The sequence below is a fragment of the Tamandua tetradactyla genome, chromosome 15 (genome assembly GCF_023851605.1).
Source record: "Tamandua tetradactyla isolate mTamTet1 chromosome 15, mTamTet1.pri, whole genome shotgun sequence".
NCBI classification, from domain to species: domain Eukaryota; kingdom Metazoa; phylum Chordata; class Mammalia; order Pilosa; family Myrmecophagidae; genus Tamandua; species Tamandua tetradactyla.
The window spans coordinates 76821660-76846237 of NC_135341.1; the positions used below are offsets into that span (position 1 = coordinate 76821660).

At 39.2% G+C, this 24578-nt stretch overlaps 1 protein-coding gene across 1 annotated transcript in view; it reads left to right on the forward strand.

Annotated features, from left to right (window-relative positions):
• Positions 1–20725: 20725 nt before the first annotated feature.
• The window catches only part of TMEM108 (transmembrane protein 108), a 349819-nt gene continuing 345966 nt past the window's right edge, over positions 20726–24578 (forward strand). Inside the window, 1 exon segment of the mRNA XM_077130145.1 lies at positions 20726–22562. The gene's annotated coding sequence lies outside the window, so the exon portion shown is untranslated.

Below are 24578 nucleotides of genomic sequence, written 5' to 3' on the forward strand. Positions count from 1 at the left end.
TCTATCAAACAGACATTTAAAGTCCAAAGGTCTGCTCTTGACTAGCAACCCTTAATTTCCCTTACTGTGTACCTTCTCCCCCTGAGTTCCTAATCTATGAGTCTAGTCATTTAAGAGCCAAACTGAGAGATCAGAGTGAATGGTTAAATGGAAAACAGACTAAAGATCAGTGATGGGATGAAAGTAATTCCTATGGATAGTGTTTTGGTTTGCTAAAGCTGCCAGAAGCAGCTATAAAGGCAGGTAAAGGTGCCAATAGTTGTAGTAATAACTTACATGTATCTGTCATTTCACAGCTTAGAGTTCTTTTCACACTTTGAGGACTCAAGGATATCATGGCCATCCTTGATATGCATACGAGGAGGTGGAAGTACAGATGGAGAGAAGGACTCTTGATGTCTCATGGTATCTGAGACTGGACCTTGGGTTTTGAGTAGCTTGTTGTTCTTTCTATTACAGAATGGTGGAGGTTGGGGAGGAAGTGCTTGGGGGCAAAAAGTTGACAGAAGACAGCAGGAGGGTAGAAATGGAAAGGAGCAGAAAAATTGCAGAGGCAGATTATATAATAAAAAGTAAGGTATTTTGCTCTTAGCGTTTATGCCCTGTAATCTTCCATTTTAAATTGTTCCCTCTGATTTTTCTAGTACCTATAGAATCAGAATGTTAGAACGGATTACCTTTTCAGATTTCTAGTTCAGCCATCCTCACTTGGCTAAAGGCCAAAAGAATTTTCTGGGTTGGGATGTAGGAGGGGCTGTGGTACGTGAGTGACTGCTCATCTCGACTAATCCTTGCAAAGGGAAGGGATTCAGCCTCTCTGTTGTACCACCTTGTGCTGGTTTCAATCTGTTGTGTACCCCAGAAAAGCCAAGTTCCTATATCCTCATTCAATATCGCTGGGTAGAGCATTTTTGTTGTTTCCATGGAGATGTGACCCACCCAGTTGTGATGGTAACTTTTGATTAGATGGTTTCCGTGGATATGTGTCTCCATGCATTCAAGGTGGCGCTGCTTATTGGAGCCCTTTAAGAGGGAGCCATTTTGGAAAAATCGTTAGAGCCAGTGCAGCCAGAGACCTTTGAAGATGAAGATGGAAAATGGCTCTGGGGGTGCTTCACGAACAAGAAACCTGGAGAGAAAGCTAGCAGACATTGCCATGTGCCCTTCCAGTTGAGAGAGAAACCCCAAACTTTATCGGCAGCCTACTTTGAGTGAAGGTAACCTCTTGTTGGTGCTTTAATTTGGACAATTTCATGGCCTTAGAACTGTAACTTGAAACTTAATAAATTCCCCCTTTTAAAAGCCATTCTGTTTCTAGTGTATCACATTCTAGCAGCTTGCAAACTAGAACACACCTTAACAGGGTGACAGAAGCAGAGATCCAGATTTAGAGAGAATCGGATGAAAGGAAGAGAAATCAAGGTCAGGATCAAAAGACCAAAATCATGTTGCCACACCAGAGTAGGAAATGACAGCCTTCGGAGCTGGGCTTGCTACCTCAAAATGGTTATGCTGGAACCCAAGTTGTAGATAGATTCACATCAAGGAGATCAAGACTGGGGACTGGGGCTCCTGTGATTCCTCAAGCTTTGTATGTCTGGCCCAGGAAATGACAAGGGTGGGAGAAGTGAGTGAGTGGGTGTCTGACCACCTGGTGGGACTGAGCTGGGGGTAAGCAGGGGAGGCAGCTGATATTTTATAAGTTGCAGAATTAAAAAAAATAAAAGAAATCTAAGATCTTAAAGTTTATTTTTGTGGAGAAAAGTACATATTTGAGTATACTTTGTGTTTCTCTACCCTTTTTCTTTTTTATTGTAGTGATTGCAGTGGTGTTTAGTGAGGATCCAGCCATTTAAGGGAGGGCTGCTGCCCCTAGGAGGTGCCGGCCAGCAGGGTTCTGGGGTGGGGGTGAGAGATGGGATATATGGGTGAAAGGTGAGATGGCGTCCAGGCTGCACCTCCCCAGCCTGGTGTGTGTGTGGGGGATGTAGGGCAAGAGGGCATGGGCCAGGACACATATTCCACTCAGTTGTTTGACTGGGGAAGCCTGGCATCCAGCTCTCCCAAGTTCCCCCTTGAGGTGAAATCCTTAGCAAAAAAGTCAAACTCGATCTCCAGGGCAGCCTCCAAATTTACCAACTGTGAAGACAAATGAAAACACTTGTAACTTTTTTCCCCCTGCAATATACCTGGGTCTCCAGTTTTACTGCGCTTTGTGACCAGGTAACCTTCTGTTCATTCAGGCCAGCTTCCTCAGCCTGCTGCTTGCAGTCACAGGAGAGATGGCTATGTTAATTTGTCAGGGCTGCTATAACACGTAGCACAAATTGGAATTTAGTGTCTCACTGTCTCTCACCAAAATCAAGGGATCAGCAGACAGTCCTTTCTCAGATGTCTGTAGCAGTCTAGTGTCTTGCTGGCAGTGAATCTCTACCATTATCACATGGTGATCTGTCTCTGTCTCCTCCTGTGTTTTTTTCCTACCGTGTTCAAATTTCCTTTGCTTATAAGGACCTAAGTCATATTGGATTAAGGCCCATCTTGATTCAATTTGGCCCCATCTTGATAGGATCATCGAAGATCCTTTTTACAAATGAGCTCACACCTACAGGACTGGGTCTTTTTATAAGGGAACATGATTCAATCTACCACAGTGGCCCACTCAAGGAAAGTTCTAATCCTTGTCTTCAATTGGAATGAATGTAGGAACCTGATTAGGCTTTCCTGAGTGCTTTCTCCCAGACTCAGTGTTACCTCTGCTTTTAGTTCCACATTTAACAATTTTCGGTTAAGAGTAAGGTAGTGTAGGTCTTCCCAGGCAGCCCTGGGAGCATTCAGGGCAATCACCCTGGAGGCTAGGGGCTTTCTTTTGTGTGTCTTCTAATCCATCCAAGTTAAAATCAGCCTTGGAGGTAAAAAAGGTCTCTAACCAGAAACCTACAGCAGAAATAGGTTGGGGAGTGGGGCAGGGCTGAATCACATGCATACCTAAGGCTAAAGGTCACAGCTTGTGGCACTCACAATGTGTTTGGATGTCTCAGGGCTCTGTTTTTAGTTACCCTCAGATGTGCTCCTGAATCACTGCTTGTGGACAAGCAGTTCTTACTCCTCTTTCTGACCTTTTGGGACATCAGACCACTTTACATCACCCAAAAGACAGCTCCAGCCTTCCTCTCCAACTCTTAAGTAAATAAAAAGGTACATATCCCCAAACAGAGCAATGTCTCCTCCTCCCTTGTGATAATCAAGTGATGCCTTGCAAAGTTTCTCCTGAGGAGCTGAGCTGAGCACCAAGGGTTAGATTCATCAAGATGTGGAGAGGCCCAAGGAAAAGTAAAGGCATAATTACAAGAGCATGATCCTCTGAAAAGCCACTGAACTATTAGTGATATTTTCAATTTTCAATGATTGATATTGACTCAATAATTTAAGTGGATAATCAACTGAAATTTGAACACAACTTAGCAGGAAGTAATTAGAAATTTGAAATATATTCAACTGGAGGAATTGATCTATTCATTCAGAATAATTACACTAAATAAGTCTAAATTATTCATTTACCAAGTGTGAAATGTTCTTTTTCTCATAAACACACACACACAGTTGTATACAACATATCACATTTGAGTCTTGTGGAAAAAACTGAGAAGGGACTGATGTTTTCAAATACATAAAAAAAAGGTACTCATTTATTCAGAATTCACCAATAAATAGATATTGAAATCTTATTTTATGTGTAGCTCTCTGCTCAAAACTCTGTGTGGTTAAGATGGTTAAGAAATGGTTCTTGCTTTTCAGAAACCTTCAGTTAAATTGTGATGATAAAACAAACTTGAAAAATAAATGCTATATTACATAATTATTGAAGACAACAAACAGTACCAGTGGTGTATGATTAGGTCCTATAACAATGGTACTAACAGAGCTGTGACTTAAGAAAGGGAAGGTATCGTTGGTGACTACATTTCAGTAAATGGTTTTATTTCCCCCCTGGATTTGTTTCTAGTGTGTATAGAGGGGACCGCTTAACATGGTCAGCTGAATCAAAATATCCAGTTTACCTGGGACTTCATCTAGAAAATGGACTTTCCAACAGCATAGTTGCCCATTCCTTCCTTTCCCATGATTCTTTGGGAATTGTTGGAGATGCTCACCACTATTTTTACTTAGCAGGAAAGGAACTGCGGGTTAGAAGGGCTGATGGCCACTTTAAGACCAGAAGGGCCCAAGCAAAGTATGTTCTGGAAATCAATGGCAGATTCTTGAAGCTTGAAAGTGGGGAAGAATGTGTGTCCACAGCTGCCATGTGATGTTCCTACCAGGACAACGGTGCTGATCTACCTTTTCTTCAAGGCAAGACCCCGCTGGTGGGGTAGAGGAACCTCTAAGCATATGCTGACATACTTTTTCTGCAAGGTCTGAGCCTCATCCCAGTGTGGGGGAGGAGTGAGGGAATTGTGATACTTGAGTTTTGAGCAGGTATTTTCTTGCTGCATGCCAAAGCCTTGAGTAACCAGGAGAAGTGAACTGTCTCAACATACTCTACCTATTGCCATCTAGTCCAAGGGAGTTGGTTGATAAAATAGAGCTCTGTATGCTAAAGTGAGTTGCCCAAGTTCCCCTATAGGTCAAGAAGACCTGGAGGAGAGCCCAGATTGGAGACTTTTCAGCCACATTCCAAGAATCTTGGCAACCATCCTTAGAGTGTCCACTGTCTTCTGCTCCCTATTCATATTCATTCATTGTTGTAGATGAAGTAAATAGGAATAAGCATCTAAAGGCAATTGTGTGGCAAATTTCAAATTTTTGGAGTTCTGATTAATTTCCAAGGGCATCTGAAAAATGACATGTGAATTGTGATGCTGAAATTAAGCTATTCATTTGCACCTTTGGCATTCATGAGTTACCTTTGGTACTTCACAATAATGTCAGGGAAGAAAGGCTCTGTCAAATGCTTTCTCCTTCAAGGTCCAACTCAAACACTTTCTACCCTGTATTATTTCCTTGAGATCGCTGGCCAAAATTAATAGTTATCTTTCCATAACTGTTTGTTCATATCTATTACGACCACATACTTGGCTATTTATATATGAATGTTTTCCTGCTTTTGATTTCAAAATCCAAAAGGACAGTGTTCTAGTTTGCTAGCTGCCAGAATGTAATATACCAGAAACAGAATGGCTTTTAAAAAGGAGAATTTAGTAAGTTGCTAGTTTACAGTTCTAAGCCAAGAAAATGTCCCAAGTAAAACAAGTCTATAAAAATGTCCAATCAAAGTCATCCATCCAGGGAAAGATACCTTGGTTCGAGAAGGCTGATGAAGTTCAGGGTTTCTCTCTCATCTGGTGAGAAAGCACATGGCGAATACAGTCAGGGATCCTCTCTCAGCTGGAAGGTCACATGGCGAACATGGTGTCGTCTGTTAGCCTTCTCTCCTGGCTTCCGGTTTCATGAAGCTCCCTGGGAGGTGTTTTCCTTCTTCATCGCCAACGGTCACTGGCTCGTGGACTATCTGCTTTGTGATGCTGCAGCATTCTCTGCTCTCTCCGAATCTCTAATCTCCAAAATGTTTCCTGTTTTATAGGACTCCAGAAACTTATCAAGACCCACCCAGATGGGTGGAGACACATCTCCTCTAATCCAGTTTAACAACCACTGTTGAGTGGGTTACATCTGCAGGGAGGTGATCAAATTACATACAGTAGTGAATAGGGATTATTCTGCCTTTACGAAATGGGATTTAGATTAAAACATGGCTTTTCTAGGGGACATACATCCTTTCAAACCAGCACAGACAGATTGAATATATTTATTGTTTTGTTTCTTTTGTTTTTACAGTCAAAAGCTCGAAATAGTAGTTACTCATTGCTGTATGCTGAGTGAGAAGGGTCTCTGTAAAAGAGAGCCAGTACAGTTCAGTGTTGTCATTGTATTATACTCTTATCCCTACACATAATGCTCATATATTTTCTTAGTTTTCATAAAACTACTAAGGTCTAATGCCTATGCAAATTAAAGTTTTGCATCCAGGTTAACTCTTAGTGGTAGCTCATTGTGTGTAAAACAGAATTCATCCTCTTCCTCTTTATTTCCTTAAAGCTTCTCCTCTGGGTTGCTTTATCTAGAAGAAACTGTACTTTGATAAAGAAACATGGACTTTCAAGCTGGCCAAGCTTTGAATCCTAACCTCAAAGCTTACTAGATTGGTGACCTTGGGTATGTTACTCTATCACTTCCTGCACCAATATCCTCAGCTGTAAAATGGCTATAATGATAGTGCCAAAATGCAGTCAGCTCGTTAGTGGTTAAGTTTTATCATTTCTCATGCCTTTATTAACATTTTTCTCACTTCTCACCTGGATGTTTCACTGGAAGATGATTGTGCAGTTCTTTCAGGCTACTCTTCATGCTGCTGTTTGTGGCATATGGATCATCTGGCACCATGACCTTGCAGTTTCAGTGCTGGCTTATCACCTCCAGAACAAAATTCAAATTTCTTTTTATGTTACTTAAGGCTATAACTCCTATTTAACTCTTCAGTATTGTATCTCTCTGCCTGCATATTGGCTGGTTCCTCCAGGAAGCAGATGCCAAGATGGAATTAGAAGTGTAGAGATTTATTAGGGGGAACCTCAGAAGAATAATAGGAAGTAGGAGCAGTAGTAGGCAGGGAAAGCCTTTAGATTGCAATTCTGGTCTGACACCTGTGAAAAAGAAAGAGGGAAAGACGGATTATTGGGTGGAAGTCTCTCTTGCACTGCAGCCCTGAGAAAGTCTTGTCAAGCCCAATGAAGAGCTTTGGTATGAAGATTATCTATAGAGAAGTCCTCACTGGTGAGGAATGGCACCCTTGCCTGGTCCATTGGCTGGGGAGAACAGAGCCTAAGCTTGAAAGCCTTGGCAAAGCCTGAAGTTGCCCACAGGTGAGAGCTGCCAGCTAATTGTACTCCTTGCAGCAGTTACTTTCTCTTTTAAAAGGAAATCTGAATAGTGCATTTCATGACTATATTCTGCTTTGTATTCTCTTCTGTGGCTATGCCAAGTTTCTTCAACAACCATTTGGAAGATATTTAGGTGCCCTTTTTGTGACAGTAACCAAGCTTTGCAAGCAAACCAGGCTTCTCTGGAGCTTACTGTCTAATGGGGCTTATATAGCCACAGTGAGGGAGGTATAACCACCAACTGCACTGAGTGCTCTTAGGGAAAGAAAGATTCAGTGGAGACAGGTTAAAAAGGAATGTGAATTCCTTGATCTCCCATATTTCTTGCCCTACTGTCTTTGCGTATGTTCTTCCTTCTGCCATAACATCCTTCCACTGCTTCTTTGCTTGGTTAACTCCCCTGTATCCTTCAATAATAATAGCCAGAAGCACATAGGGTAACCTGATGTCCTGATTTGCCTTGGATAATTTACCTAGTTTACTCCTTTTGTCTTTATGTAATTGTTGATGGCGTGTGCTGTCACACTTATAGTGATCCAGTTTGGACACTATATTATTATGCTCACTTATTATATACCAGTTACTGTTGTAAGTATTTTATGCAGCCTACTTACTTAATACTCATTATACTTTTGAAACAGTATCTATCTTTACCAATTTTATAATGCAGAAAGATAGAGTGAGGCGATGTATCTTGCTCAAGGTCACTATTTTAGTTTACTAGTGCTGCTGGAATGCAATATACCAGAAATGGAACAGCTCTTATAAATGGGATTTATTAAGTTACAAGACTCCAGTTCTAAGGCCTTAAAAATTTCCAAACTAAGGCATCCTGAAAAAGATACCTTGACTCCAAAGAAAGGCCAAATGACATCTGTGATTTCTCTGTCAGGTGGGAAGGCATGTGCTGACTCTGTTTCGTTGTTTTGTCCTTCTGATTCCATTGGCTTCCTTGCTAAGCATCTCTGTGCCCTCATGCCCTCACTTAGCTTGCTTAGCATCTCATGGGAACATGGCAACATCTGCTGGACTCCTCTCCCAGCTTTTTTTTTTCAAACAACTCTCATAGATCCTGTGGGTCCTTCTGGCATTTTCCTTTGCATCTCTGACATCTGTGTCCTTTGTTGGTTCTGAACTCTTTGTTTCTCCAAGAGCTCTCTTAAAAACTGCAATAAGCTAATTAAGACCCACCTTGAATGGGCAGAGTCACATCTCCATCTAATCAAAAGGTCACATGTAACCTCCATAGAAACAACCTATTCAAAAGGTCACACCCACATCTGGGTGTGTCACATCTCCATGGAAACAATCTAGTCAATTGGTCCCACCCTACAAGATTGGATCATGATTAAAAGAACATGTCTTTTTACTGGGGTACATAACAGTTTCAAACCAACATAGTCACAATGCCAGTAAGTGGGGGAGCCAGGATTTGAACCCTGGCCATCTGGCCCTGAGCCTGTGCTCTCTGCCACCAATCTATTTCGCCTCTCAAAATATTCTACTTTGAAAGACTTCCTCTCCTGCGCTACCACATTCCTCAGCCTGGTTTGGCTGTTTCTTTTGTGATCCCTTTTGAGGGTGTTTCTGATGTTTTTTGTAGCACTTTGTGAGTATGCCAGAGCCTCTTACTAATCCTTCCTTCCCTCTCTACCCTCAGTATCTTATACATATTGAAAGATCAGTAAATCTGTTGAATGAATGGATCTAGCCAAAGGAGTCATCAGGGTGTTGTACATGGTGTATTAAGCTAGAACAGTACTTTAGATGAGTTATTTTGCTCTTTTTTTGTTGTTTTTCCTTTTATCAACTTTCACAGGTTACTTATTCCCTCCCCTCACCTCCCTTGGCGTAATACTATTCCCAGACCTACCAAATTATGAGTGGACTAAAAAGGAGCCTTGAGCAATTTGAAAGAAATATATTGCATAGTTCTCTCTGTTCTTGGTTTTGTTTAATTCTCTATATGGCTTTACATCCATGAGGCAATTTGTATTTCTTTTCATGTCTTTGAGGTAATGTTTTATTTTTGGATAGTTCTAACCCAGAGGGCATCCCAAAGACAATGATATTTCTGCTTTTTTTTCCTTAAGGAATATAAAATTAAAAAATTTTTTTTGCAGTTTGCTAAAGGACTTCCAAAGGGATGTGGGCAGTTGGTTAATTGGCATTTGAGGGTGTTTCTTTTCGCCTTGCTTTTCTCTCTTCCCTTCTGTAATGGTTGGTGCTGAGGTAATGTGAAAAAGAGACATATAATAATCCTTAAAAGCTTCATGCTTCTTTTGTGTTCATAACTAAGGCCTTTCTAGAGATATAAAATTTCTTAAGATTTGAAGATGAAACTCTTGACATAGTTTATAGGGGGCGGAGAAAAGGCATCCAGGAGGTTATTCTCTAGCCAGGAAGATCTGGTCAGCTCAAACATATCCTAGAATCATAGAGGATAAGATTTTATTTTCAAGCAGGCTTCTTTTCCATAAATTAAAAAAAAAACAAACCAGGAGATTTTCCACTGGATAAAAACCAAAGAGAACAGTAGCATGGACCACATGTACCCAGCTTCAACATTTATCTACAGTTTATCAATCTTACAACCAGACTTGCCTACCTAAAGCATGACTGTGAGGCTCTCTGATCAATTGTTTTTGGTTTTTTTTTTCTCCTAATGCTTAGTTTTCTCTTCACATAGACTCCTGTTATACTCACTGAAAATTCAATCTGTTAGACCTGTCTCAACCACTCTTGCCTGTTCTCCCCTAACCCAAAGAAGAAGTTACCTCACCTTGTGGTTTGGAGCAGGGTGCTATATAGTAATCTCATCTTGAAATGATCTAGATACCCAAGAACTCTTATAAGACACAGTGGAATAGGAGAACAGGAGAATCAAATAAAGGCAGTTCCTGCTAGAATGATGAAAACATCAAAGCTGGTCTCTGAAATATTACTAACTTTTTGGATGAGAGAAGGAAATAATAAGCATAGCATCATTATTATAAAGATAGCAACAGCTAACATTTTTGCTATACCTACTGTTTGCCAGGTCCTGTTTCCAGCACTTTGTGTATATTATCTCTTTAATCCACACAGCTACCCATTCAGGTACCAGAACTATTGACAACCCCATTTTACAGATGAGGAACCTGAGGCCCAGGGGAGTTAACTTGCCAAAGGGTGCACAGCCCAGTGAGATAGTGAGTTCAGACATTCATAGTATCATAGAGTGAGAGTCAAGATCGTTAAGACCAACTCCTTTATTAAGGAAGTCATAATGCGAGGGGTAAAGCAGCTTGTAAAGGACACACATCTATCTAGTGGGGACAGGTTGAGACTCTCATCCAGGAACCCTGACTTGGGCCTCATGTGCTTCAGTTACCTCGTGGCTGTCTCCATTGCCAGAAGCACCTCATGACAACCCACAGTATCAGTTCCCTGACTGAATAGTTCAGTGTCCTGCTATAAGATAAGCATCCACTTAAACATGATCCATGTGAGGCCCCTCTTTCTCTATCAGGTGAGGTACATTCAGTGGTGAACAGGACACAGTCCTGTTTTCATAGAGGTGATGATTTTCTAGCACCTTATCACCAGAGGTCATATATGGGAATAAGAGATGACATTTTATTTAGTTAAATTAACAATTGGCCTAAACCCAGCAGAAGACTTTGTTAACCGAATGTAGAACTCTTTGTCCACTCAGTGTTGTTTGGGCATTGTTGTGGATTAGTCACACAATTCCATACCCCACTTCAATGGCTGTGGAAGGACTAGTCCTCTTTGTATTTCTTAAATCACAAAATGACTCGGGAGAGAAATGAAGAGTTGTAAGATTGGACTCTGGGACTTGGCTCTACTTGACTTTCACTCAGTAGTGGTCACTAAGGTTTGGCCAAGTTCTGATAGAGACATTACTTACCCTGGTCCCTGTCTTCTCTGGGCTCCTCCATTATTATACTCTGAATACGACCCTGCTTTGTATCTCCTTGACATTCTCCCCCCTCTCAAAGTCTCTAGACTGAATAGAAAGCCTTGGTGCATTCTGAATGCTGCCTCTCTAAGTTCCTTCATTACTTAATATCCCACATTGACTCATGTTTCTTGTTCTACCCTGTTTGGATTTAGTAGCTGTTCAGGATGAATCATCTGGAAACTCTTCCAGGCTCCATGCCTCACAACCACAGGAGAAGGCAAGTTGCCTTGTAGCCTAGCCCTAGTATATCAATTTAGCATGTGTTCAGTATGTAGAATTAATTTCTTAACCAAAATGCATAAAAATGAAAGGCTCAACTAAACAGAATTTAGAGGTAAAGTGTAGGTTATGCATAAGCAGCAGGTTAAAATGAGGCCAGCAAAGATGAAAATCATGGTAAAGAAAGAAGGAGAGAAACAGTGCATCTTAAAAGGCAGTTGGCTGATCACCAAATGAAACAAAGTTTCAGTTTGTTAAAGCAGCTGGTATGAAATATACCAGAAATGGATTGGCTTTTATAAAGAGGATTTCTGGCTTTTATGAAGGGGATTTTTAAGTTATAAGTTACAATTCTAAAGCTGTGAAAATGTCCAGATTAAGGCATAAGCAAGATGATACCTTCTTGGAGGAAGGCAGCTGGCATTGGGGTCCTCTGTCACATGGGAAGGCAAGTGGAGATGTCTGCTGGTCTTCTCTCCAGGCTTCTGGTTTCAACTGGCTCTCTCAGCTCCTGTGGGTCCTACTAGCGTCTCCTGGGGCATTTTCCTTCTGCATCTCCAAAAGTCTATGTTCTCTCTAAAATATCCCTCTCTTTAAAGATTCCAGTAAGTGTTGATTAAGACCTAGCTTGAATAGGCGGGGTCACATCTCCAGCTAATCAAAAGGTCCCACCCACAATTGGGTGGGTCACATCTCCATGGAAACAACTTAATCAAAAGGTCCCACCCAACAATAGGTCTGCCCCACAAGATTGGATTAAAAGAACATGGCTTTTCTGGGGTACATAACAGTTTCAAACCAGCACACTTACAAGAGGGAGATCATTGCTTTTAGAATATAAAGCTTTTTCACCTGGGGATCTACACTATTTTCCATATAAAATACACCTGTTATACCTGGAGCCGGGCAAAAAAGTTTTTCAGTGAGCATTTCTGAACCCTTACATCTCAAAGAAATTATGTAATTCCCATTACTTGATAACTGTAACAATTCCTTAGAAGAATTTTTTCCCCTCTGATTTAATTTTAAAAGGAAATAACTACACGGCTGTTATTTAGTTTGGGGGTCTAGTATATAGGGGTTTGAGGTTCATTTATCATAAAGATTCCTTCCTGTCTCAGCTGTAGGCAGGATAACTGTATTCCATGTAGCTATGGAATAGCATCAATAAATCATTTCCAACCATTATAAAGAAACTGTATACTCAGGTATTGACAAAGCCTGAGAAGTCAATGCACTACCATTCTTGTATTGGTTCTGTGAAAAATTCCAAGACTGCATTATAAGAGTAAGGTGAGACAACCTTCCATGTGGTCTTCATCCAGAGAAATTATTGGTTAGCAGTTAGGTGTTTTTCCTTTCAGTATAATTTATGCATACAGGTATGTATTTTTTTACTTTAGTTAATTGTGGTCATATTGAATATAAAGAAATATATCCTGTATTTTCACACATTGTATAATTTACCGTGTCATGAAATATTCTTTAAGAATATGAATTTTTAATGACTGAATGGTATTCTATTAAATGGATATCCCAGAATTTATTTATTCATGTTTCTCTTTTGTTAAATGATTGTTACCTGCTGTTTTTACTTTTATAAAACAGTGATGGTCATCCTTACACATTAGACTAGTGTGTATGAATTTTTTTAGGATAAATTTCTGTAAGTGGAATTTCTGAGTTAAATACATATATTTTTCTTTTTTTATCTTTTAAATACATATATTTTTAATAAACATTGTGAGAATGCTTCCAAAAAGCTGGCTGTAGTATATATTTCCTCCAGAAGTATGTGAGAATGTTTGTTTCAACATTGTGCTAATTGAGAAGATGTATGTTCCCTAGAAAAGCCATGTTTTAATCCTAGTCCCATTTTGTAAAGGCAGCTGTTTCTTCCAATCCCTATTCAGTACTGTATGTTTGAAACTATAATTAGATCATCTCCCTGGAGATATAATTCAATCAAGAGTGGTTGTTAAACTGGATTAGGTAGAGATGTTGTGTCTCCGCCCATTCGGGTGGGTCTTGATTAGTTTTCTGGAATCCTATAAAAGAGGAGACATTTTGGAGAATGAACGAGATTCAGAGAGAGCAGAGTAGAACAACATAGCCATGAAAAACAGAGTCCCCCAGTCAGTGACCTTTGTAAAAGCAGGAAAATGCTTCCCGGGGAGCTTCATGAATCAGGAAGCCAGGAGAAGAAGCTAACAGATGATGCCATGTTTACCAGTTGCCTTTCCAGATGAGAGAGAAGCCCTGACTGTGTTCACCATGTGCCTTTCCAGATGAAAGAGAAACTCTGACTGTGTTCCCCATGTGCTCTTCTCATTTGAGAAAGAAACCCTGAACTTCATGGGCCTTATTGAACCAAGGTATCTTTCCCTGGATGCCTTAGATTGGACATTTCTAAAGACTTGCTTTGAATGGGACATTTTCTCAGCCTTAGAACTGTAAGCTAGCAACTTATTAAATTCCCCCTTTAAAAGCCATTCTGTTTCTGGTAGATTGCATTCTGGCAGCTAGCAAACTAAAACAAATGTGCTCCAGCAACACTGAGTATTATTGTTAAAAAATAATTTTCTAGATTCATAAATAAAATGTATCTTATTTTAATTTGTATTTCTTTGATTACTGGAGAAGTTGAATCTTTTCATATATTTGTGAACTTGTGTTTATTATTGTTTCAATTTATTCCAAGTTCCAAAAGAGATTCTTTTTACCAATATGCTTCCCCAGTGAGCATGAGTGATTGGGGCAATCATAGGTTTGTAATTAACCATAGACCCGGGAGAAGGCACATCCATTCTTAAGGATTTGCTGATTAGATCAATGGCTTTTATATTTATTTAATGCACATCTGTCATAGCTTTCTGTTGCTTATAATTTTCTCCCTAACAGTTATTGATTATGGTATACCATATAGCTTGGTAGTCATTAAGAAAACTATGATAAGGTAGAAAAGCTTTTCTTACTATGAACTTAAGAATTCATTAGTGTCATACTTTATTACTTTGCATTTTTAGAAACTAAGTTAAATACTGTCCTCTACTTATTAAACAGATTCTTATTCTGATTCTTTGGCCTTAAGAAGATGTGAGAGGTTAAGTTCATTTTTCTGCCTTTAGGTAAAGCCGGTAAAGCCTAATCCAACTCCTCTGGGAGAAGCAGTGGATAGAGAGAGTACTAAGTTAAAACTGAAGACTTAGTTTTGAATCTTGGCCCTTTGAGTAACCTTAGCCAACCCAAATCTCTCTGAGCCCTGGATTCTCCTATAAAATGTGAATAATAATCCTGGTTTTACTCACCCTACAAAGTGTTCATAGAAATCAAAGCAATCAAAGCAATTACATGTGGAAATACATTGTAAACTTGTAAAAGGTGCAGAAAGATAAGGTATTGCTCTGTATATATTCTTTTTGTTTCATTAAGGAATTCATCAACTGAGTAAATATTGATTGACATTAATTATTTTGTAATGTGGTCCTCTGATTTGCAGGTTCCAAAGTCTTACAGAGATTTAGAGATTTAGAACGTACTCTAAATCTCTCTCTACCTGCTAATCTCCTCTTAAAAAGTCTCATAGAGAGAGACTTCTCTGATTTGGAGACTTCTAGAACTATAATGGTAGCACAGGAACACGAATGTACATGCTTATTTTGAGCCTCTTTGAGAAACTCATTATATTGGTACTTTTTCTTGTTAAACCTCAACTGGTCTGTTTATGTAACAAAAGTCTATAAAGTATGGTCCCTTTCACAGAGAACTGAATTGGAAGGCGTGCCCTGGGAGGAAGTTTGCAGCTTTTTCCTCAACACCCAACTGAGGCCCACTTCATCCTGTGATAGCTGTTGAAATGGGAAAAAGCGTAGCCTAGAGGAAACAGTCCATCATTTGAACCTTGAATTTATAAACAACTAAGTGATCCAAAGAAGTCAACCTCATTTTAGACAGACTGATAAGGAACAAGGTACAGAAAGGGCAGCAGATTTCTAGAACATCCTTTTGCCTTAATTAGTTGGCATAAATGGTGCCAGTGTTTATTGAATGCCAGAGTCCAGTAACTGCAGCTGATATTCTCTCTGAGGCTGTTTTCACCCAAATGAAATTTAAAAATTTTCTTTTTGTCAGATTTTAAATTTACAGTTTCAGAGGAACTTAAAATGTATTAAGATATTCTAAGATAGATTAATTTTAGAATTAAAATTTTTTACAGCATTCGCCTATACTACAATAGTGAAATAGTTTTAACCATTTTTTAAAAAACACATAGTTTTACATAGTATAATTGTGTACACAATTGTGTAATTGTATAGGTTATATTCAGCATTATAATTTTGATTTTTCACTTAAGATTATATCCTATGCAAATGTTCCAAGAAATGATCATGGCTATGAATATGCAACTATGTGATGATATTGTGAATTACAGATTGTGTATGTAGAACAGAATGATCAAAATAGGAATGTTTGCGTTTGGTGTTTTTTGGTATTTAAAAAAAAAGATTACATCCTGAGGTGCTTTCCTAATTCACAGCGTAAAGTCTGTATAATGCTAATAGTAGCAAAATCATTTTCCAACAAATGAGCATGAATCATTTAACCATTCCGTAGTGTGGACATGTGCATGGCTTCTAATTCTTTATTAATTCATTGAAGCTGTACTTATATTAAAATATATTCATTCCTATAAGCATTAAGTAGTTAAAATTAAAGAGGGGATTTAAGTAGTATGAAACTGCTAAAAGCAGTGTAAACATTTAGAGAAAGTTTACTTGGTCCTATCTAGAAAAGTTACTTTGTAATATCAGTCACTTGAAAGGAAGAAGATAATCTCACTTTTAATACTTTATGTTTGTAGATTTGAAAGATTAGAACTGAGGTGCCCCATTAGAGGAAGGGAGCTAGAAATTCCTGTTTAAAGCTGAGACCCTGGGACACTGGGTAAGGATGAGTAGAATCCCCCTGCAAGGCCAGGAGAGCCCCAAGAAAGCTTGTTCTTCAGGCGCTGGGTGGATAAACGGAAAGTGTAGAGGCAGATCTGCTTCTGAAACTAAGGTCTCTTTATTGTGTGTATGATCTTGGCTAAGTCACTGTGCTCGTTTCAACTTAAGTAAAAACAGAGGGGTCAGATCAGGTAATGCCTAAGATATTTGCCAACATTCTCTAATTCTGCGATTCATAGATGTCCTGTCTGCTTAAAACTGTTCCAAGTGGCCTGGAATTATGGGAAATTAATATGGTTGCTGATGAAAGAAATTTAATTCCGAAGGGGGCAGAAATTTCCCAGAACAGGTGGAGGAAGGCCCAGTGCAGATTCCTTTAAAATGTTTTTATGCCTTTCCTGGCATGTCATGTTTGCTGTTAAGACAGCATATCATCCTGAAATAGGAAATCTAGCTAAGAATAGATACAATTCCAGTTTATTGAAAATTGAAGTGATGTTTTAGTGAGTAGCTCTGATTTATTTTCTGCTGGTTCCATTTTATCCTGCTGAGAAGTCAGTCTCTGGCCACCTAAGAAATTGTTATTTGCACTTACAATAACAGTGATGACAGTGAGGGGAGTTGTTGCAGGAAGTAGGCACTTGGGTAGTTAACAGATTAGAAGTTTGAGTTGTTATAGTTCATAGACTGACTATTATATAGTTTCCTGTAGGCTGGAAAATATTGTAGCCTAAATTTCCAGTTTAGTCCTTGTTTCCAAAGGAAACTTCTCTCATGATATGAAAATACACAGGTCTGTGTTTCTCAACCCTCTCTTAACCTGTATCCCTCCTGATAAATCTCAGAATCATTCTCTTTATTTCCCCTCCTGCCTTTTCCCTTACTCCCTCTGTTTTTGCCTCCCAACCCCACTCCCCTTCCAAGTTACTGCTGGCTAGGTGAGACCCCTTGGTACAAATGGAGAAAATACTAGATTTATCATTTCAGGGTGTTCTAGTTTGCATGCTGCTGGAGTGCAGTATACCAGAAGCAGAATAGCTTTTAAAAAGGGTAATTTATTAAGTTGCAAGTTTATAGTTCTAAGGCCGTGAAAATGTCCAATCTAAGGCATCCAGGGAAAAATATTTGGTTCAAGAAGGCCAAGGATGTTCAGGGTTTCTCTCTCAGCTGGAAAGGCACATGGTGAGATCGGCTAGCTTTCTCTTCAGTGTCTTCCCCAGGGCTCTGTTGGCTCTGCTGGCTCTCGTGGCTCTACAACTTTTTCCAAGATAGTTCCTTCTTAAAGGGCTCCAGTAAGCAACCCTGCCTTGAATAGGTGGAGACACATCTCCATGGAAACCATCTAATCAGAAGTTACCACCCACAGTTGTGTGGGTAACATCTCCATGAGAACAAGCAAAAAGATCCCACCCAGCAGTAGTGAATGAGGATTAAGGGACATGTTTTTTATGGGGTACAGAATAGCTTCCACCCAGCACACAAGGTAACTCAATTATAGTCTCAGATCTGCCACTTACTAACTCTGGTTCTGGATAATTTATCAACCCCCTCTGTTTTCTCATCTTGTGAAATGAGGGTTTGGGGTAGAAAATTTCAAGATCTACAATATTATGTTCTTGGAAGAGTGGGTCCTGAGATATGAATGCAGGCCTGTTACCTGGCACATTGGTAAACTAAGGCATGCTGCTTGCCTCTGGAATTTCCCCCTCCCTTTCTGCACACCTCATCATTCGCTTTTCCTCTTTTCATTCTCCCAGCATCTTCTGCCTCTTGCTGGCCTGGTCCCTTTCAGCAATGGCTTAGTAGTTTTATGCTCTTTTCTCAGTCATCTCTCCCACTTGGCATGCTCATATTTTAGCTACCCTTCAACATACAGATTAAATGCCTTCTCCATGAAACCATACCGATCCCCTCACCTAAATTAATCTTTCCAATCTGTGAACTTCCATAGCACTGATTATGTTTCTTATGTGTTTAGGGTATTTGTAACTTTGTACTTTGTAGACACAAGTATTATTTCCACTGCTGTTATAGAACTCCTGAGGGCAGTATTTGTATCCTAATGACGGATATATCTGTTGAATGAATGGGTGAATAAATGATGGAGAAAGTTAGTGGATGAGAGTGAATGAGTTCACTGTATCCCTACTTGGTACTTGTTCAGTACTAGACAGTCAGTAAATGTTGTTAAATGAACAATCCTGCTTTCCCCCTTATTCCCTTAGGCCCTGTCTAGATAAATAGCTTCTTAGTTTCTGATTAATTAGTGAAGAGGTTATTAATGGCTGATAGCCTGATATGCTGCCTCTCAGAAAGGAGTTTGTATTTTACTAGCAGAATCAAAGGCATGCCTCTTTAATGGTGTACATTTCAGATAATGAATTAGAAGAGGTTTGTGGGATGTGCATTTGTGGGTGGATGTGCATATGTAGTCAGGGAGAGGGTGGTGTTCCATCTACCATGTGGGTGGCTGCCTTTCAGCCTGTGTAGAAAGCTGGTCTGGTTTACATGTATTCACTTTTAATTTATTACACACGCAAAAAATTTTCCATAGAACATTTGATAATAATGTAAAAACTGGAAGCCTGCTGCTGTCTATTTGTTTCCTTGCAAATATTCTTTCATTCACTGCAGTATTTTTACTTTTGCCACCTTGGCAATGTAGGCAGTACTAGAGAGGAAGACTGAGGTTTTTGCAAAGAATTAACGTTGATCTTTTTAGCCTCTTCCATGATGTTTTAGTTTCCCTGGCTACAGAAGCAAAAACCATGTAATAGGTTGGCATAAACAATGGGAATTTATTGGCTCATGGTTTTGAGGCTAGAGGAAATCAAAATCAAGGCATCATCAAGGCAATGCTTTCTTCTTGAAGACTGACATTTTGGGGCTGGCTGCTGGTGATCCTTGGTCCTGGGATCCTCTGCCTCTTGGTAATGGTGGCCTTTCCCTTCTTTTCTGGGCTCCATTGACTTTCACCTTCTGGCTGTTCTCTCTGTGTTTTTCTCTCTCTGTGAGAATTGCATTCTGCTTGTAAAGGACTCCAGTAATAGGGTGAAGACCCATCCTGATTGAGTTGGGCCACACTTGAACGGAAGTAACCTCGTTAATGGTCATGATGGGTTCACACCTGTAGGAACGGATTAAGTTTAAGAACATGTTTTTCTGGGGTACATAGCTCTAAACCATTACACACTGAATCTTACTGGAGCTCATGGAACAGGGTTCAAAGGTTTACTTACATTCACTCTTGAAGATCAGTAGTGACATTTTCTCAGTGGGATTGGGAGATGAATGGGACTCTTGGGAGGTCTCTGCTAACGAATAGCAGAATCTTTCATATTTCTTTGGATTATATGCCTCATGGTCTCACCTCATCAGAACACACAGTTCTGATGGTTCTGCCTTACTCGTAGCCATGCATTGTGCCTTCCCTCTAGTGCATAGTAAAACAGGTGGTATATAATAAAGACAGTGCACGTTCCGGAGCCCTTCTTGTTTTGTGACTGTTCCCTTATTTAATTTATTGTCACCGTCCCAGTTTTTGTGGATTATATTTCTCAAGATTGTAGAAAACCAAGTAAATCTAAATAATTCGGTATAATGCCCAGGAGAGTATCATGAGTGAGTTGACATTGAATAAATCACTTGTGATGGGAAAATGGAGGTTTGCAAATACGTCAGCCAAGAAGCCAGGGCAAACTGTGACTTACCTTGAGTAGTTGACCCAGGGAGGAAATACCTAGGTATGTAGGTGGAAGAGATACAATGTATTTATACTGTTGAGTTGTCCTGGTTTGTGCTCCAAGTATCTTACCCCTTCTTTTTTCCTCCATCAGCCCAACCTCTACCCTGGCATGTTAGAAACATTGTAGTATAACTGGGGTCCTGAGTGGGACTAAAACTTGTTTAAATTAGCTGTTCCAAGCAGTGTTGTTGAAGTTGTGTAGAAGACCATGACTGTGGAACATTGTGGGAGCAGAGACAGGCTTCAGTCTGTCTCCAGAGTGCAGTATGTTTAGAAAAGCAATCACTAAAGGTTAATAGCATTTGTGGTGTTTGGTACCTAAAAGATTAAACATCTTTTACTTAAAAAAAAAAAAAAGCTGTAACCATGTTCTGTGGTTGTTAATGCATTCCAAGTAAACATGAGATGTAAGGAGTAGACAAAAAGTAAAAGAAGCAGATTTCTGATGGTTAGACTACTGATGGTGAAAACATAACTATTGTCTAATGTAATGTGCTTCCTGTGGTGATTCTAGAATGCATTTGTGTTTCTGTGCTGCAAGTACAGGCACAAAGGAGCTGTTGACAATAACGCAGCCTGTGTGCTTTTACCAGACCTGTGATTCAGTGTGAACTTGTGTTTTTAAAATATTTTAAAGAATAAAATTAGTAAACATTGTATACTTCACTTTATAACTTTGTTTCCTCATTTGTAAAATGGTATGAAAATATCCTTATTTTAAGAGCTGAATGAACTAATGTCTGTGAAGCCCCTTTGTAAATTATAAACTACTTGAGAAATATATCTTTTCATTTCTAGTCTGTCCCTTTGCCTTTCTGTCTATCTAGTAATCATATTTACATACAGGTGGCACTTGGAAGGGTATTAAAATTATTGTTTTATTAATGTCTATTATATTTACTACTACCTATTATATTATTTTAATATCTGAATGTTAGAAGTGATTATGGAATTTATATGTAGTTTGGCATGGCTTAGTAATTATCCAGAGGCATAGAAATGTGGTTTGCATTACTTTTCAGGATTGGATCTGTTATGTAAAGGAAGGTATGCCTGATCACATCCATTAATCTATGTATGGATGCTGCATACATACCCCTCCATTATTTTCTAAAGAACTAGTGGTAAAATGTCAAAGGCAGGAAAATTTATTTTATGTTTCTTACTTTCAGCCTTCTAAATTCAGTGTGGTTCAGAGAAAGGTCAGGGAAAGAGAAGGACTGCTTTGTGAGGATGGGTTGAAAAATGAGAGTTCTTCAGTCTGGATAGATACCAAGAAAATACACAATTTTTAAAATACATAAAATAGTGAAGAGTAAGGATTTGTTCAGTACCGCATAAGAGTACTCTTGAAAACTTGAAATAGCATTTGAACTTTGATTCCACCATTCAAATGATTGCCCAATTCTGAAACCTGGAAGTAATTTCTTCTAATAACTTGTTTCTGATTACAGAAGTAATATATGTTATTGTAGAAAATTTAGAATATATAGTTAAACGCAGTAAGAAAATAAATAACTTGTAACTCCACATCATAAAGGTCATTGTTAACGATAATCATAACCACAGTCCATAATCCCTGTGACAGCCTTTCAGGCTTTGTTTTGCATGTGTTTCTATCTGTCTGTATCTACATACCTATACCTAGTTGTGCATGTAACTTTTGTTTTTAAAACTTGAAATCCTACCATTTTTATAACCTGCATGTTGAACATTTTTCCGTTTGTCACATACGTGTGTATGAAATACCCATTGTATTGATGAACCATAATATTTCTGTGCTCTGTGTTGGATATTCAGAGTGTCTCCCACTTGTTGGACTTATAGGTAATGGTACAAAGAAAAGAACTTGTATGTAAAACTTAATGTGAAACTTTCTAGGGTGTCTGTTAAGTCATCATCCGAGCTGGGCTTGGCTCGGAGTGACAATAGGGAAAGAAGGGCTCTATACCCTGTCTCAGAAACCCGCACCCGTATTTAACTCTGTTGTTTGTATTAGTTTTCTGTTCCTGCCATAACAGATTACCACAAATTTAGCAGCTTGAAACAGGACATTTCATTATCTCAGTTTTGTAGGTTAGAAATCCAGGGTAATTTGAGTAACATCTTTGTTCCAGGTTTTACAAGGCTGAAATCAGTGTTTGCTTCCAGATTCATCACACTTGTTGGCAGAATCCAGTTCCTTATAATTGTAGAACTGAGGATCCCATTTCCTTGCTGGCTTTTGGCCTGGGGGTATTCTTAGCATGTAGAAGCCGCATTCCTTGGCTTGTGGCCCCTTTCTTACATCTGCAAAAGAGTGTAGTGGAAAAACTCGGATTTGGAACCTCTTGTTCTCAGGCATTCTGGTGGAGTCAAGTTACAAAGGAGATTTAATTATCAGCATCAGACCTTGATGTCAACTCAGTTGCCAAATAGCAGCTGGGAATGAGCAATTGTTTGTGATGAATCCTGATGCATCAGTGACACATCCTGAGCATTTGAGGCCTTCAGGGCTTGGCAGCTGTCTGAACTGAGTCAGTGAATACCATTGCCTTTAAGCCACAACCTTCCGAAGAGATGATGTGGGTGGAGTGAATGCATTCCTTTAAAATGGAGTAAAATTTAAGTTCAGAGGAGATTGTCTAAAATGGACACATATCTTTGGGTTTTGCTCAAATGGTGTGAGGACTGAAGGATCTCCTATGGGAACTTTGCCTCTGAAGATGACCCAGAGTGCACTTGGTCTTGCAGGTGGTTCTGAGGTAGGTGGAGGTATGCTTAGAGCTCAGAGATAGAATGATATGGTAGAAAGAACAATAGGCTGGGGAGTCTGGAGATCTGGATTCTAGTTCTCCTTGTGCTGTGAACTAGCTGTGTGATCTTGAACAAATCATTGAGTCTCCTGGGGTCTCAGTTTTTTTGTCCATAAACTGAGGAAGGGTTAGATTAAGTAATTTCTGAACTTCATTCTGCTTACAGTATTCAATGATTGGCGATTTCTTGTCTAGAATAACTACATCAAATTTGAGGTGCCATGTGTATCTAGGATGAGTTTAGAGTGATAAGCTGACTCTATTTCCAAAGGGAACAGAACTAAAACAAATATTATAACCAAAAATGTTTCTTGAAAACTTCATGCTCTTCTATTAGACACAGTGTATATCCAATTGCTAACTTAATTTCTTAGGTTTTCTGTATAAAATGAGTATTTCTATGTAATTGTAATTTAATTTCTAAAACTCAGAATGGTTATGGTGGGAAAAATTTTAGGCTACCATTGCATATATTAATTGCATGAATAAGCAAGTGAGTCTGTATTTCAGATATTGTTCAGTGTGGTTATATTCTGTTTAATAATTGAAATTTTACACAGTTATGAGTCATGGCATCTTTGTAGCACCTTCTAGGGGTGGAGCCTCCTACCTTAATAATTAGAGTAATATCAGTTTTTGTGCAAGGTTAATGTATAATAGTGTGCTTCAAAGTTGTGATTTGTAGCTTTTCAGGTTGTCAAGATTGTAAGGGGAGAACATGGATAACTGAAATCCACTAATTAATAAAAAGTCCTTTATTTTAGCTTCCACTGTAATTGCAACTATTTCTTCACCTAGCCTGCTTTGCCTAGGTTTTTTTTCATTTTTCCTCCTGATGATTTCTCTTTCTGTCACTTTGAGATCAGTGAAAAAGCAATCAGATAAGCAAGCAGAGAAAAGAAAAGAAAGGAAATCAAGGGGCCTTAATGACATAGGAAGTACATAAATCTCAACTCTGATGCTTGTGAAGTTGATTTGAGTATGTGTATTGTGTGTTCATCAAGTACAGTGAGTTATCAGGTGTGAACATGTAACCTCAACTTCAGATACTGAGTGAGCAGAATGACAAAGATAAATAAGTGGTTGGTATTGGGTATGCAAAAGGAAATATTTCTAAATCACTGCTTCCACTGTGGACTCTTATTTACACACTTCAGTAGGTTATTTTTCTTTTTCTACTCTCTTTTCAAGCCCAGAGGATTATGTCTTTTATTGCTTTCCATGCAAGATGCTCCAAAGCCATTTGAAAGACATGTTTGTGACATTTCATGTTGAATCAAGAATTGACCATAACCCCTCGTGGTGGTCTGAGGAAGTGGTGAAGTGGTGAACAGAAAGTGCTGTTTCCAGAGGGTGGTGTCAGTGAATTCATTGCTGATCTGGGTTACAGTACAGGACCAGAGGGATACCCAGATTCTTGACTAAATCAGTCCTTTCTTCAACTCTGACTGGGAACACACAAAAATTTCTGGACCTACTGAAGCAAAACTCTTCTTCCTTATGCTGTGGTGCTTAAACTTGCATGTGTACCAGAATATCCTGAAGCATTTGTTAGACTCCAGATTTTTGGACCTCTATTCCCAGATGTCTGATTCAGTGGGTAAGCAGAATTGCATCTCTAATATGTTCCCAGGTGAACTGCTTAGGTCCCTGCTTGTCCAGTGACCACACTTTCAGAACCTCTCCACTGTCTTATGATTTCTTCCGACCTGGAGCAATTTAAAATCAGACTGTTGTCCACCTGGGGTTTCTCAGGTCAGTCACTCCATTGAACCAGCTGGTTGTGGATGTTTGCACATATCTTGTCCTTTAAATCCATCATGAACAGAAAGCTATGACTGTGTCTGAACTCTGGGGTGCCCATCCAATCTGAATTTCTAAACACAGTAGAAAACTGGAAATTTAAGGTAGAATTTGTGATTGCGTATGACCTTGGGAACATTGTCATTTAATGTTGGTGCTAAT